We start from the raw sequence: 13,523 nt of genomic DNA, 5'->3' as shown, positions 1-13,523 counted from the left end.
CCCCCCCCCCCCCGCCTCTCTGCTGACAGATTCAAGGGCTACTAATCCCATGCCACAGGTGACAGGTGTGCATTTCTACGGGGAACCTAATGGCTCTGCTGGGAAGATGGCCGTGGCGGGGAGGTGAAGGGACGTTAGAAAGTGGGCACCCTCATCCCAACTTCAGACAGAGGGGTCCACACTCCCAAAGAGGGGACAGCGGATGTGAGCAACATTTTGAGGGGAAAACTGCCGTGGCTGATGATTCGCCGTGAGGGGATAAAAGGGCGGATGAGTCAAAAATGACTCCAAAGTTTCGCGCCTGGGTCACCGGAGAACAGTGGAGCCATTGATGGAGCAGGGAAGTGGGTGGGGGCTGGTTGGGGCAGCACNACAGATTCAAGGGCTACTAATCCCATGCCACAGGTGACAGGTGTGCATTTCTACGGGGAACCTAATGGCTCTGCTGGGAAGATGGCCGTGGCGGGGAGGTGAAGGGACGTTAGAAAGTGGGCACCCTCATCCCAACTTCAGACAGAGGGGTCCACACTCCCAAAGAGGGGACAGCGGATGTGAGCAACATTTTGAGGGGAAAACTGCCGTGGCTGATGATTCGCCGTGAGGGGATAAAAGGGTGGATGAGTCAAAAATGACTCCGAAGTTTCGCGCCTGGGTCACCGGAGAACAGTAGAGCCATTGATGGAGCAGGGAAGTGGGTGGGGGCTGGTTGGGGGCAGCACGGTGGCTTGGGCTTGGGCTCGGGACTCTGCAGCGTTCGGGGGCTGGAAGAAGTAACCTCAGAGGTCACCCAGGTCACACACGAGGAAACCCGGGCTCTGCAGGGAGTAGCCACTTGGCCAGGACACCAAGCTGGTCGGTGTTGGAGCCCAGAGCAGAGGCCTGGCCAGGGTCAGTCCCTTGCCTAAAACATCGTGTGAGGCCGGTGGGGGGCTGGAGCCCTGCGGGCAAATCAAACCCAATCCCCACCTTCAGGGGTTCACTGTCGGGTGGGAGAGACATGGCCGTAAATACCACCAGGTTGAAGGGGTCCCCACAGGGCATGGTGGGGACCCAGAGGCCAGGCTTCCCTGGGAGGGACACGGGGGAAGGGGGCATAACTAAGGAGACGTAGTAACATCATGACTCTCAGAGGTAGGGTGTTATAGGCCAAGGGCTTCTGGTAGAGCCATCCAACAAGCTACAGAGTATCATTGTTCCCATTTTACAGATGAGGCTGAGAAAGACGGAGTTTATCCAGTGCTCTTAATCCCTGCTTCGTGGAACAGGGGTGCTGGAGCTGAGGCCGCACGGGGGAGTGGGAGCTTTCTAAGAGAGAGGGAGGGAGAGGGAGGCATCAGGTGGAGAAGCCAACGGGTCCCAAGGCCCAGAAACCCGCTTTCCACTGGCAAGGTTGAAGGCACTGGTGGTCTGTAGCCCGGGGTCACCCAAGTGGCTCTCCCTTCCCTGCACCCTGTCCCCAGTCCCCTCACTGCACAGGATCCCGTCTGCCGGAGCCCCAGCTGGTGATCTGATGGGGCCGGCGGGGATGAGGCTGGTCCCCACCCCACCCCCCGGGGAGCGGCTGCCCAGGCTCCCTGGTCTTCCCAACCCAGTCCTCTCCCACCCCCCACTTCCCCACTGCACCCTCATCCCAGCCCCCGATGACCCTGCAGGAGCAAGTCAGCCCAGAGGAGTGAGGGGTTGGCCTGGGTCACCCACCACGTGAGCAGCGGAACCAAGGCTCAACCCCACAGAACCTGGGGCTTCAGAAGCCCCTGAGCTTGGACAAGCCGCAGAGTGATTCCTCTGGGGCCTCTCTCCGTCCCTGGGCTCCTACCGGCAGGTCCCGCTGGAAAAGTGAACCCGGAGAGAAGGGCAGTGAAGCACTGGAAATCACGGCCGATAAACCTGGGTGACGGGGTGCACGGGAGTCAGCTCATACCAGCACAGGGGAGCCAATTGTTAAATTTTCTAGAACCTTCCACGGCTGTTGAGGTCAGCCAGGAAGCCTGAACTGGGCACCTTCTCCCCCAACAGGACTGGCTGATAAGCGTTTGCCAGCACACCACTTCTGGGTTCTCTTAAGGTCCCAGGCCAGTCTTGGGCTCTCGAGGGAGCTGCTCTTGCTCAAAATCCATCAGCACCTTCTGCTTGCCCCGGATTAAAACCCAAACTTCTCCCCGAGGGCCTTCCAGCTCCATCACCAGCCAATCCTTCCAGCTGCTTCCTTCTTGAGCTGTTCCCTTCATGCCCCCTGCTCCAGCCATACATAGATGACGCCTGTTGAATGGGCCCTCGCTTTCCAGAAGCCACTCCTTTGCTTCTGCTGTTGCCTTCTCCTGGAATGCCTTTCCTTCCTCTTTGCCTCTTGAAATCCTCACCACTGGGTAAGGCTCATTCATAACTGGCACTCAATAAATGCTCTCTGAATGGAAGGAGGATCAAAGCCCTGCAACGAGGCCGATCCCGGGGCCCTGGGAGACCCCTGCCTCCGGACAGAAACACACCAGAACCCCCTCGCCATCCCAGTCTGCCTGTAGCCCCCCGCCCAGAGAGCAGGGTGCTCATGGGGGACACACTGCCCTCAGGGGTGTCAAAAGCAGAAACAAACACAAACCAACCCCCGGCTTGTGGAAACGAATCCCTTCCCCTCCATTCCCTGTTCAGTCCTGTGAATTCCTCTTCATCCTTCAAAGTCCAACTCAGCGGCTACCTCTGTCAAGAAGTCTTGCCTAGATCATAGTCCTCCGTTACCCCTCACCCTGCTGCCTTGTACATGCTTTGATGGTCACATTCATGGCCCTGGGTGGCACCTATCTGTCCGTGTGTCCATTGCCCCACAAGACCACGGCCAACTGAGGCAAAGACAGACCCTTATTTAAGGCTGAGTCCTCGGCCTGGTGCCCCACACACTTAGGAACTACTTGTTGAATTGACATGAACTGACTCCATCACTGTCTTGGGCAAGTCATCCCTTGTCCCTGGACCTCAGTTTCCCCTCCTTATAAACTAGACTCGAAAGGGGTAATCTCCAAAGACCTTCTGCCATTGACATTCTAGGATTCTGTGAACAAGGGCCCGCTCTCTCCCCATGTCTCTAACCTTCAAATCTCCTTCCCCGCCTTCCCTGGCAGCTTCCACCCCCCCACATACACACACACACCAGACCACACCGCTCATGCCTCAGATCCCTGAACTCCAGTTTCCTGCATACTCTTTTCTCTCAGGCTCTGGGTTCCTCCGAAAGGGCAGAGGCCTTGCCCACCCACCTCTGGCCCTGCCCACAGGCCGGGAGCACAGTCAGCACCCTTAAGTGGCCGTCAGTGGGTTGCGATGGATCGAGCTGCCAGGGCCTGCAGGGCCTTTTGTGAGTCCCGGAGTCCCTGTTCAGACAGGCCCTGAGTCGCCTGCCCGTCACGGAGGGGCTCTCCCTCAACCCCCCGGGGCAAACAGCCACATCTCCCTTTCTGCCTGTTTTGCTCCAACCTTCAGAGGATGTGTAGGTTCAGGAGTGTGTGAGCGGTAGACGGCTCCCCCTTCCACTCCCCCCTACACGGAGAACCTCGGGCCACCTGGTGGCCGCTGTCTTCTCTCAATCCCTGCCTTCTCCTTCATCTCCTGAGCACCCCCGGGACAGGTGTGCGCAGGCCGACCCACACACGGGCACACCCAGGGACAGACCTGCCCACGGAGGGTTGCGAAGCCCCCATGGGTCACCCTGTACGGACACGTGGAGCCCTGGGAGGTGTCACTCATGCCATCGGGTCTGTTGGCTGCAGGGGGACCATGTGAGGCTGCTAACAGGGACCCTGAATCTCTCGTTGGTGCTGAAATCCAAGCACCGAACGCCGTGCCGGCCCCTGAAGCGGCCCTGGCCTCCCGCCCTGGCCCTGCCTCTCCCTAAGGAACCCAAGCCACTCAGGGCTCTCATGGGGCGACCCGCTGTAACTCAGCCTCAGTGTCTCACATCTCTTGCACACACCCGGGGCAGAGGCAGGGCCCAGGGATGAACAGAGCAAGCTGCGGGACGTCAGAAGGAGAACCCGGTGTCGGCCAGTCCATCCCAGAAGCCTCCGGGGAGTGGGCGGCCTCTTGGGTGATATAGATTTAGAGCGAGGATTCTGATGCCTCCTCCCCTGGGAACCAGATGATTGTTAGCAAAACAATCTCTCGGGATCTCAGTTTCCCCTTCTGTAGAGCAGTGGCAGGGAAGAGCGCCTACCCTATGCAGCTGTTAGGACTGAGTGAGTTAACAGATGTCGCCCACAGCGTCTGGTATGCAGTAAGTGCTCAATAAACATTAGCCGCTGCTGTTAGAGTTTAGACGAGGGGTGTCCTGCCCTCCTTGCTCCTTTCCTTTCCACAGGTGAGGGCTGTGCAGTCACCTTGCGCTGGGTGCCAGGAAGACACCCAAGGTCCCTGCCTTCAGTGAGCTCGTGACGATGGGGTGGGGGGGAGGGTGCAGACAGGAGAGTGGTGCTCCGTGCAGGTGTGTGGATGTGTGTGCACACACCTGGGCTCTCTGGAGGGAAGACGCACAGGACAGCTGGGGAGCCAAGCCCTGATGGAGGAAGATTGGGAGCTAGGAGACACCCCCCCCAAAAGAGAAGAGGTGTGGCCTCACAACAGCCATATGCTGAATCCACCAGTTTTAGGACCTTCACCACCAGCAAGGGAAGCCGCTACCAAGCCCCGGCTCCTCACCGCGCACCAGGCCTCCCGCCCCAGGCAGGGCAGTGCACCTGCTGCTCGCACCTCTATGCCCACAGCCTTGTCTGTGAACTTCGGGTGCTTTCCTGTAATCATTAGCGCCTCTCTTTTCCCCCAGGACGGGGGTCCCCTGAGACCAACATGGGGCGGGAACAGTGGAGGCAAGGAATGAATGAACGGATGCAGGCCGGAATGAATGGAGTGACTGCCCCATCCCCCCTCCCCCCCCAGACACGGGTGATTCACCTGACGACTGACACCATCCCGCACCCCGTGACGGCACCGCGCACGCCGCAGGAGCTCTGGCTCACGTCCAGCCAGGCCGTCACCACCCTGGCGAGCCCCGTGGAAAGCCGCTGTCTCCGGGCGGTGCCCCCTCCCCATCCATCCATCCCCCCACCCACGCACACTTTCCCTCCGCCTGGGGCACCTGGTGGGAGGGTGGGGGCTGGGGTGGGGCAGGACCAGAGGGGCCTCAGAGAGACAGCGGGGCAGGGGACCGGGGGAGGCTGGGAAAGTCCAGGCTGCCTCTCCTGGGGGGCGGTGGGCGGCGTGGCGGGGCGCTCACAGGGATGAGGGAGGGAGGAGGGTCGCCGGCCCCGGTACAGCTGCGGTCCCCTCCCCAGCAGCCTGCCCGGGTGCAGAAAGGCCTCTTTGTTCTCCGCCTTTAAAGGGTAAGAGAAACACTTATGCATGGCAAATTAGCCCAAAAATGTATTTCTCTAAAACACCCAATTGTCTCACCAGGCCTGCAGCTGCGGGGAAGTTCCAGGGAGCCGGGGGAGGGGGAGGCTTTGGGGTGACCCTGGGGGACAGGGAGAGGCGGTGGAGAAAGAGGGGCCATCTCGCCTTCCCGCCTCTGCTCTCAGCAGCTCACAGGTGCAGGAGGGCACAGCTGGGGAGGGCCCTGGGGTCAGGGAGACAGCCTCTGGGGTTACAGACAGGGAAACTGAGGCCCAGAGAGGTGGCGTGGCTATGGCAGAGTGAGTGCCGGCCCTCGGGAAAGGGGGGATCCCAGATCTCTTAGACTCCTTCTGTACGCGCTGCCTTGTCCTTGCCAAAGGGGAGGGGACCCTGGCGCCCCAAGGTCATCCAAGCCAGCTGCCCTGGGCAGAAAGGAGAGAGAAGGAAACTGGGTGGCCCTGCTCACAAGCTGCTCACTCAGCTTCAGTGCCCAGGAGGACGGACAAGGGCACCACGTAAGCCCCGCCTCATCTCCGACTGGGTACCTCTGAAGGCCAGCGTGCCCGGGGCGGAGGGGCACAGGCGGGAGGGTCCCCTTAGTCAGGGAACGGAACCCAGCACACGTGCACGGTGCTCCCATCCCAGGTGCAGGCTCCGGGAGCCGGCGCCGTGTGGACCTCAGGAGCACCGCTGGGCTCCGGAACATGAATCAGACACAGCCCTGTCCCTACGGAGTCCTAGCCCCACAGGGGAGATGGAAGAGTAAATTAATAACTATCATGACAGTCCCACGGAGAGGTGGGTTCCAACAGAGAGCCGCAGGCATGGAGGACAGGGATGAGGGGGGTCCCGAGAAGAACCCCCTGAAGGGCGGGTCTGAGATGGGGAGGGGCACAGCACAAGGTCACAATGGGGGGCAGGGGGGCTCCCGAGACCACCCCTCTGCCATCGGAACTCAGAGGCACTGATTTAAGAGAATTCACTGAGCAGCTTCAGCCCCCTTCAGTTCCAGCCGCCTTAGGAGACACAAGAGAAGGAACAAACACGGTCCCGACCCCGGAGGGCCTTGCCAACGTGAGGTAGTGAGTTTATGACACAGACAAAAAACCCACTGAGCTGCCATGAAAAGTGTCAGAAAGGAGGGTGTGGAGTTAGGGCCCTGGGACCCTCAGCTCCCGTGAGACCATCAGCTCCCCGGGCTCAGTTTGCGCGTCTGTACAATGGGGTGATAAGATCCACGCAGGAAGACTGTCATGAGGAGTGGAAAGAGCCAAACCCACTGTCTCAGCCCCTGCAGAGATTCGCAGGAAATGTTAGTTCTGGTCGCCAGAGAAGTCTGGAAATGAGAGAGATGTGCGAATGGGGAAGAAGGGAGACTCTGTGTGTGTGTGTGCGCGCGTGGGTGTGCAGGTGTGAACGTTGTGTGCTGCGATCGCACACAGAAGTATGGGTGTGAGTGTGGGTGTTGTGAGTGTGCGTGTCCATGTGAGCTGTGCAGGTGTGTGTGTGTTGTGTGCGAGCACACGTGTGAGTGCACGAGTGCGTGCGTGCATGTGCGTGAGTGTGCGAACACGGGAGTCCATGTGCACGTGGGTCTGCCGTGAAGGGATCGCTTAGGGACTGTTTTTCGGGAAAGGGGATCGAGCTAAATCTCAAAGTGTCCAATGGAGTGTGAAGAGACCGAGCGCCCCGGAGAAGAGCTCTCAAGCGGCTGGAGAGACGGGAAAGGAGGCCAGGGGACTTCAAGGGGCCTGGAGACACCGAGAAGGCAGGAACGTGCTGTGAGGGAGGCGCCTCATCTCTACCCCGACCTCCCCAGGTTCAAGGTGGCACCAGCACTGGACCCAGACCCTGGGGAGGAGCAAGTCTTACTTAGCGTCCCCCTCCCCCTCCCCCAGGCTTATCCAGATCTCTGAGGCTTCCTCTGCCCTCCAGGAGAAACCCAGATGCCCCAGCTGGGTCGACCACACCCTCCAGGGGCCTCCCCCTCTCCCCGCTCCCCTTCCGCCTCCAGTCTCCTCCTCAGGCCCGCTCCTCAGCCGGATCGGGGATTGAAAGCAGGGACCCGAAGGGATATTTGTCCACCTGTGTTCCCGTGGAAAGCTGACACGTGCCACAGCACGGGCGAGCCTCGAAGACACGATGCGCGGCAAAAGGAGCCAGACGCAAGAAGACACATAACTGTCTGATTCCGCTTGTGTGACATATCGAAGGGCGGTTAAACTCACAGAGACAAAAGACAGCAGCGATTCCCGGGGGGCTGCGGCGGGGGGGGTGGGGGACAGCACAGGAAGCTAGTGTCCAATGGGCACAGAGTTTCCGTCTGGGAAGATGAGAAAGTTCCAGAGATGGACGCCAGTCACACAACAGTGTGAATGTGCTTCATGTCACTGACATGCACCCCGGAAAATGGTTACAACGGTACATTTCGTGTGACGTAGATTTCACTGCTGGGGAAAGAAAGGCATCGCTTTTTGAGGATGTTTTTTAGATTTTAAGAAAGTTGTAGGGGGTTTTTCCCGTGTAACCTGTCGTGAGTAAGAGAAACAGCTGGACAGACATCACTGACTTCCTTTAGGCAGATGTCAAGTCTCCTGGTTCGTGTCCTGGGCCCAGCGCAGGGTGTGAGTAAGACAGAAGCAGTGGCTAGTCTCTGACTAGGTTCCCTCGGGCCCTCCTACGCTCTGGGTCATCCTTCACAGCCCCCAACCTCAGACCTGGAACGTTCTGAGAAGGGGTGGGACACCCCGAGGGAAACACGGAATGAACGGCCCAGCGGGGTGCAAAAGAAAGCGTCGGCAATCTCTTTCCATGTTTATTCTTTCGCTCATTATTTTGAAACTTCGAGTGTGTGTGTATTTAATATAGTCGTACTTGTAACTTGCAAATAGATAGGGCTTGAGATCTGACTTCGGAACTAACTAGGTTCTGAGAAATTCCTTTTAACATCCTTCACTTTCCGAAACGCAGGAACCACACATATTTCAGCGATGCCCTCAGGAATCAAACCCCGGCATCGGATTCTTGCCATCCAGATTCAGGAGCCAGACAAACTCTGATGGGAGGAATATTTGTACGTGTGCCGAGACTTGGCGCCCACATGTTTTTACTGAGAGTTCACAATGAAATAAGTCCAAGTTAGCCACGTAGACCTCGGGGGTACTAAAGCCTCGTGACCCCACTTAACAGACGGGAGAAGTGAGGCCATCGTTTCCGCACGGCCAGGAGACAGAGGCCATCACCCTGCTTTTGTGGGTGATGAAAGCAAAGCTCAGAGGGGCTTGTGAGCTTCTCAGGGTCACGGGGCTGGAAGGTGTCAGGGCCAAGACTCAATCCCCGGGGTCTAACCCCCAAAGCGCTGTTCCTAGTGGCTTTCCTCTCACCAAACCATGAGGAAGAGCCTGGCAGAGGCAGTCCCATGGCCAAGTTTCCTCTTTGCCAGCAAGTTCAAAGCTGCCCCCCATAACACACACACTCACATGCACGCACGCACACATACGCCCTGCCTGGCCAGTTCCTCCTTATCTACCCACCTTAGTTCAAGGTCACCCTTCAGTAGCCGGGGCTCCCCTAGCCCAGCTTTCCCTTGCCGGTCATTCCCCCAGGGGCTCCCCGAGGCCTCTCCTCTGTGGCCTGGCACACAGTAGGGCTCAGCGCATGGTCGTGACTGTGGGGTAGGTGCGACACACACAGAGGAGCCCTCCCTTGGCCATACGTGCGGGGGCGGGACTGGGGCCCCTTCTGGCTCCAACAGCCTACAATGACCCTGACCCTGAGGTCCGTGAATATGCAGCCAATCGTCAGACCAGAAAGAACCTGGGAGTAGGAGATGCTGAGGAGGGGAGGTGAAGGAGAACATGGAGAGACACAGGGGACGGGGGCAGAGACTTCAAAGGGCCATCTTCCCCCTCCTCGGCCCCTGGACAGTGACTGCAGGAAAGAACCAAGAAACAGATCCGAGTGAACGAGCCAGCAGCGAGGGGGTAGGAGGAATCCTGCAGACCCAGCCCCGACCTTCTTAAAAGGCCACTGCAGACCTAGGCGGCGGTGACCCCACTCACATGATGGGGGCACGCCACCCTCCTCCCTGCCACCGGACTGACCTCAGCTGATGCGCCCACCGCTGCCCTCCCACGGGACCCCTCTCTGCCTGGGGCTGCTCTCCATCCCCAGACATGTGCCTGGGAACGGTTTTCGCCGTGCTCGAGCCAGCGGCAGGGAAGGCTGTGTGGTCCCCGGGCGTCATAACCAGGACCCTCAGCCTGAGAGTCTCCCGGTCCTTGGGGAAGAAGCCTTCCAGAGAGGGTTGCTCCTGAGTGTCTCCTGCTAGCAGGCAGTGGTCACAGGCCCTCAGTTGATGTGTCATCCAGGGCTCAGATGCCAGTCATGTGGGATGGCCAGGACCCTCAGGGGACGCAGCCGGGGGCTGACGAAGGGGCACCGGCAGCTCGGGGATGGACGGACAGAGAGGATGAAGCCTGGTGTCATCCTGACCCTGCCCACAGCCACACACGTGCCCCTAGACCCATGGGCAGTCAGCAGCACAGCCCGACACAAGTATGTCCCCACTGACACCCTCCCAGTGCACGCGAGTGCACACATGTCCACTCATGCACTCACATGTCACCATACAAAGCATGTCTGCCCGTGGGCACGGGGGAAAGAGCCAGATGCCCCCAAGACTGCTCTTTCTCTCCTGTCCCACCCTCTTCCAGGCCCTCCCACTCCTAACAATCTGTTGGTAATCCCCAGGCCAATGGGCTGGTTCTCATGCCCCTGAAGAGTCAGGATTTCATTTGCCCAGGCCATCCTGGGCAATCCCTCCCCCGTGTCTAACCCCCAGCACCCCATCTCGTACACCATGCCTCGGCCTCCTCCGTGGGCCACCTGGAGAGAGCACCACCTCTTCCTGTGCTCTCCGAGTCTGCTAAAGACTTCCAGAGATTGGAGTCTTCCACGAAAGCCTTGGTGGATGGAGCTCCTAGGGAGCAAGATGCAAAATATGCATCCTTTTCGGGAGGTCAGCTCCAAGCCAGCTCAACTACCAGTCAAAGACAGAGCCTCAAGTTGAGTCCCGATCTACATCACGGCTGAGCCTTGACCCCAGCCTGGCCTCAGATGGAGCCCCGACCCTAGCTAGAGATTGTCTGTCAAACCTGGGTGACGGCCTAAGCCTTGACCCCAGCCTGAGCCTCAGGCCTGACCCTGACCCTGATCCCAGCCTGTAGCCTGACCCTCAACGCAAAATGAATGCCTATAAGCCTTCAGCTTGGCCACAGACTGAACCCTGATCCTGACCCCCAAAATAAACACTTATCCTGGTCACAGCCCGAGCCTTGACCCCAGACTGAGCCGTTACCTTAAATCCGGAATCATCCATCTCTGACACTGTCTATAAACTGAGCCCTGTTCCAAAACCTAGACACCTTAATACTGACCCCCACCGACTGAACGCTTATCCTGGCCTCAGCCTGAACCCTGATCATGACCCCAAACCGAGCCCTTACCCTCTTCCAAAATGAACTTTTACCATAGCTATGGCCTGAGCCCTGACACTGGCCCCAGGCTGAGCCCCGATCCTGCTCCCAGCGGAGTGCTAACTCTGACTGCAGCCTGAGCTCTGATCCCATACACAGCCTGAGCCGCAGTCCTGCCCCCAGACTGGGTGTTAATCCTGACCACAGCCTGAGCCCGAGCCCTAAGCCAATCTCCTCAAAATACTCTGCCTTTATCCACATGTGGAATGGCCCTCACTCCTTTCTCAAGCACAGAAAGTCCTAGCTGCAGTCTGAGAAGATCCAGAGAACTTTCTACAGGATCCACATGACAGCCATTGCTATCTGGCAGGATGGGGCCAACCATTCCCATTTTACAGGTAAGGAAACCGGTTCTCAGGGAGGCTGAACTTATTCCATGCGGTTCCGATAAATAGCATGGGAACCAGAAAGTAGAAGCTCTAAGGAGACAGATTTAAAAAGAATTTCCCAGGGGCGCCTGGGTGGTTCAGTCTGTTGAGTGTCTGACTTCGGCTCCGGTCATGATCTCGCTGTTTGTGGGTTCGAGCCCCACGCTGGGCTCTGCTGACAGCTCAGAGCCTGGAGCCTGCTTTGGATTCTGTGTCTCCTCTCTTTCTATCCCTCCCCTGTTTGTGCTGTCTCTCTCTCTCTCTCTCTCTCTCTCTCAAAAATAAATAAATATTAAAACATTAAAATAAAAAAAAAGAACTCCCCAAAAGTCTGGGCTGGGCAAGGACAGAAGGAGCTGCGTGCGGAGTGTGGAATTCCACGTCACTGGAGGTGAGCCAGCAGAGGTGGGTGGCTTGCTGCTGGTGCTACAGAGAGGCCTACAGGAAGTGACAGGGACAGATCCAAAGCCCCAGAGGGCTCTGCCAGCCCCGGGATGTCAAGGGGGCTTCGTGTCGCATTCAGCTGCCCTGTCTGTACTCTTCCCCTTCAGCCCAGTAGCCAGACCTGGAAGGGCCTCAAGGCCCTGCCCTCTGGGGAGGAGGAGACCCAACCCAGCCAGGTGGGACCGGAGTTCCAACCTCCCCTGTTCAGGTTCCTTTCCCTGCACCCCCCTCACGGCCCGGACTCGGCCCGAATGGGAGATGAGGCCCACATTGCCAAGTTGGCACTGGGCACGATCACTCAGGGAGCAGTGCTGGGCCATCTGTCCCGTGGACCTCTGCCCCGGGCTCCGAAGTACAGACCCAGAACTGGGGAGGACACGCCACTGCCTCCTCCCCCAACATCCCCATTTGGCAGACTCAGGACTCGGAGATCCAGAGAGGTTGAGTGGCCTGCCTCGGGTGGCACAGCCTGGCAGGGGCACATCGGGAGGTGGACCCCAGACCCCGGCACCTGCCCCACTCTGGCACAGCCCCACAGATGCNACCACGGTGCGTGCCAGCACTCTTTCCACCCGCCCAGGGCTGGAGCTGCTGCCAAAGGAGCCCTGCTAATAAACAAGAGGAACCAGATAAACCAGGAACACAATAGAGGGATTTGTTGCACTTAGAATGGTGGGAACAATGTCAACCTCGCGCGCAGCTGCTTCTAAGCCCCCACCCCACCAAGTTCTGCCAAGCAGCCCCCTCGCCCCCAGCCCCTCTGATTTATGAAAGGTCAGAGGGCATCATGGCTAAAGGGCCCCTTCCTCGCATCCCTCATCCCTTGTTAACCCTTGGGACACAATGGTCCCTTCTCTGGGAGGTGGCGGTGGGGGCGGGTGTCATGCACGGCACTTCCTGGAGCATCCTGGGGCTGGCTGGTGGTGGCGCAGAGGGAGGAGCTGGCCCCAAGATGCCTCGGGGCCTAGAGCTTCGTCCAGAGTGACGGCCCCATGGCAGGAGGCCTTCTTAGTGACCCCCAAGGGTGTGGCCAGAGCCCACAATTAAGTCTACAGTCTGGCAACCCAGGCCGCTGCCCGAGCTGTATATTCGGGGTCAGAAACCCACTGACACCCTGGTGGCCCGAGTCCCTCGCTAGAGGCTGAGTTGTGGGGATGCGGGAGACATGATCCCTAATTGGGGAGAGCGTGGGGGAGGGGAGCGTGGGGGCCCAGGCAGTGGGCGTGATGTTGCCGGTGCTAGCCAGGTGGTCGGAAGGACAGTGGGGACAGTTTTGGGGGGAGGTGATGGTCCTGCTAAAGGGGCAGCACCTGCAGCTGCAGGACCGACGATTCCCGCAGAAGTGGGACTCTGACCCCTCGCTACCCCTGCACCACCAATTCTTCCTTTCTAAAGTGAGGATAACAGTAATATCTACCCCCACAGGTACTTGGGAAGATAAAATGCTACAAATAAGATACTTAGAACAGAGTCTGGCACATGGTTGCTGTCAATACCGTGGCCGCTATTATTACTGTGGTGCTGGTCATGGTCATGGTCATGGTCATCATGATGGATGTTCACAACCATCCTGAGCTTCGGGTCCACCTGGGGTGGGGTCTCCCCTCTGGTCACACAGCTGGCATTTACAGAGCTGGGATTCCAACCCAGCCTCTATACTCCCGATCCAGGAATCTTGCCTACTCAACTGCCCTGGGATAGATACCCAATACTAGGAATCTGGGATTGAGCAACAGAGGATTGCTAACCCACCTATTTGGGGGCTGATCCCCAAAGTTGGCTTTAGCCTGTCTTTCCTCCA

The 13,523-nt window shown here is 58.6% G+C and overlaps 1 protein-coding gene across 1 annotated transcript in view; it reads right to left on the bottom strand.

The window, feature by feature from the left end:
• Nucleotides 1-13,523, bottom strand: part of PICK1 (protein interacting with PRKCA 1) — an 82,745-nt gene that overhangs the window by 43,314 nt on the left and 25,908 nt on the right. The window lies entirely within an intron of this gene.

This window comes from Crocuta crocuta, unplaced genomic scaffold (assembly GCF_008692635.1).
Source record: "Crocuta crocuta isolate KB4526 unplaced genomic scaffold, BGI_CrCroc_1.0 scaffold193, whole genome shotgun sequence".
NCBI classification, from domain to species: Eukaryota; Metazoa; Chordata; class Mammalia; order Carnivora; family Hyaenidae; genus Crocuta; species Crocuta crocuta.
The sequence above is the reverse complement of the archived record's forward strand: the minus strand, read 5'-3'. Positions and strand labels throughout refer to the sequence as shown.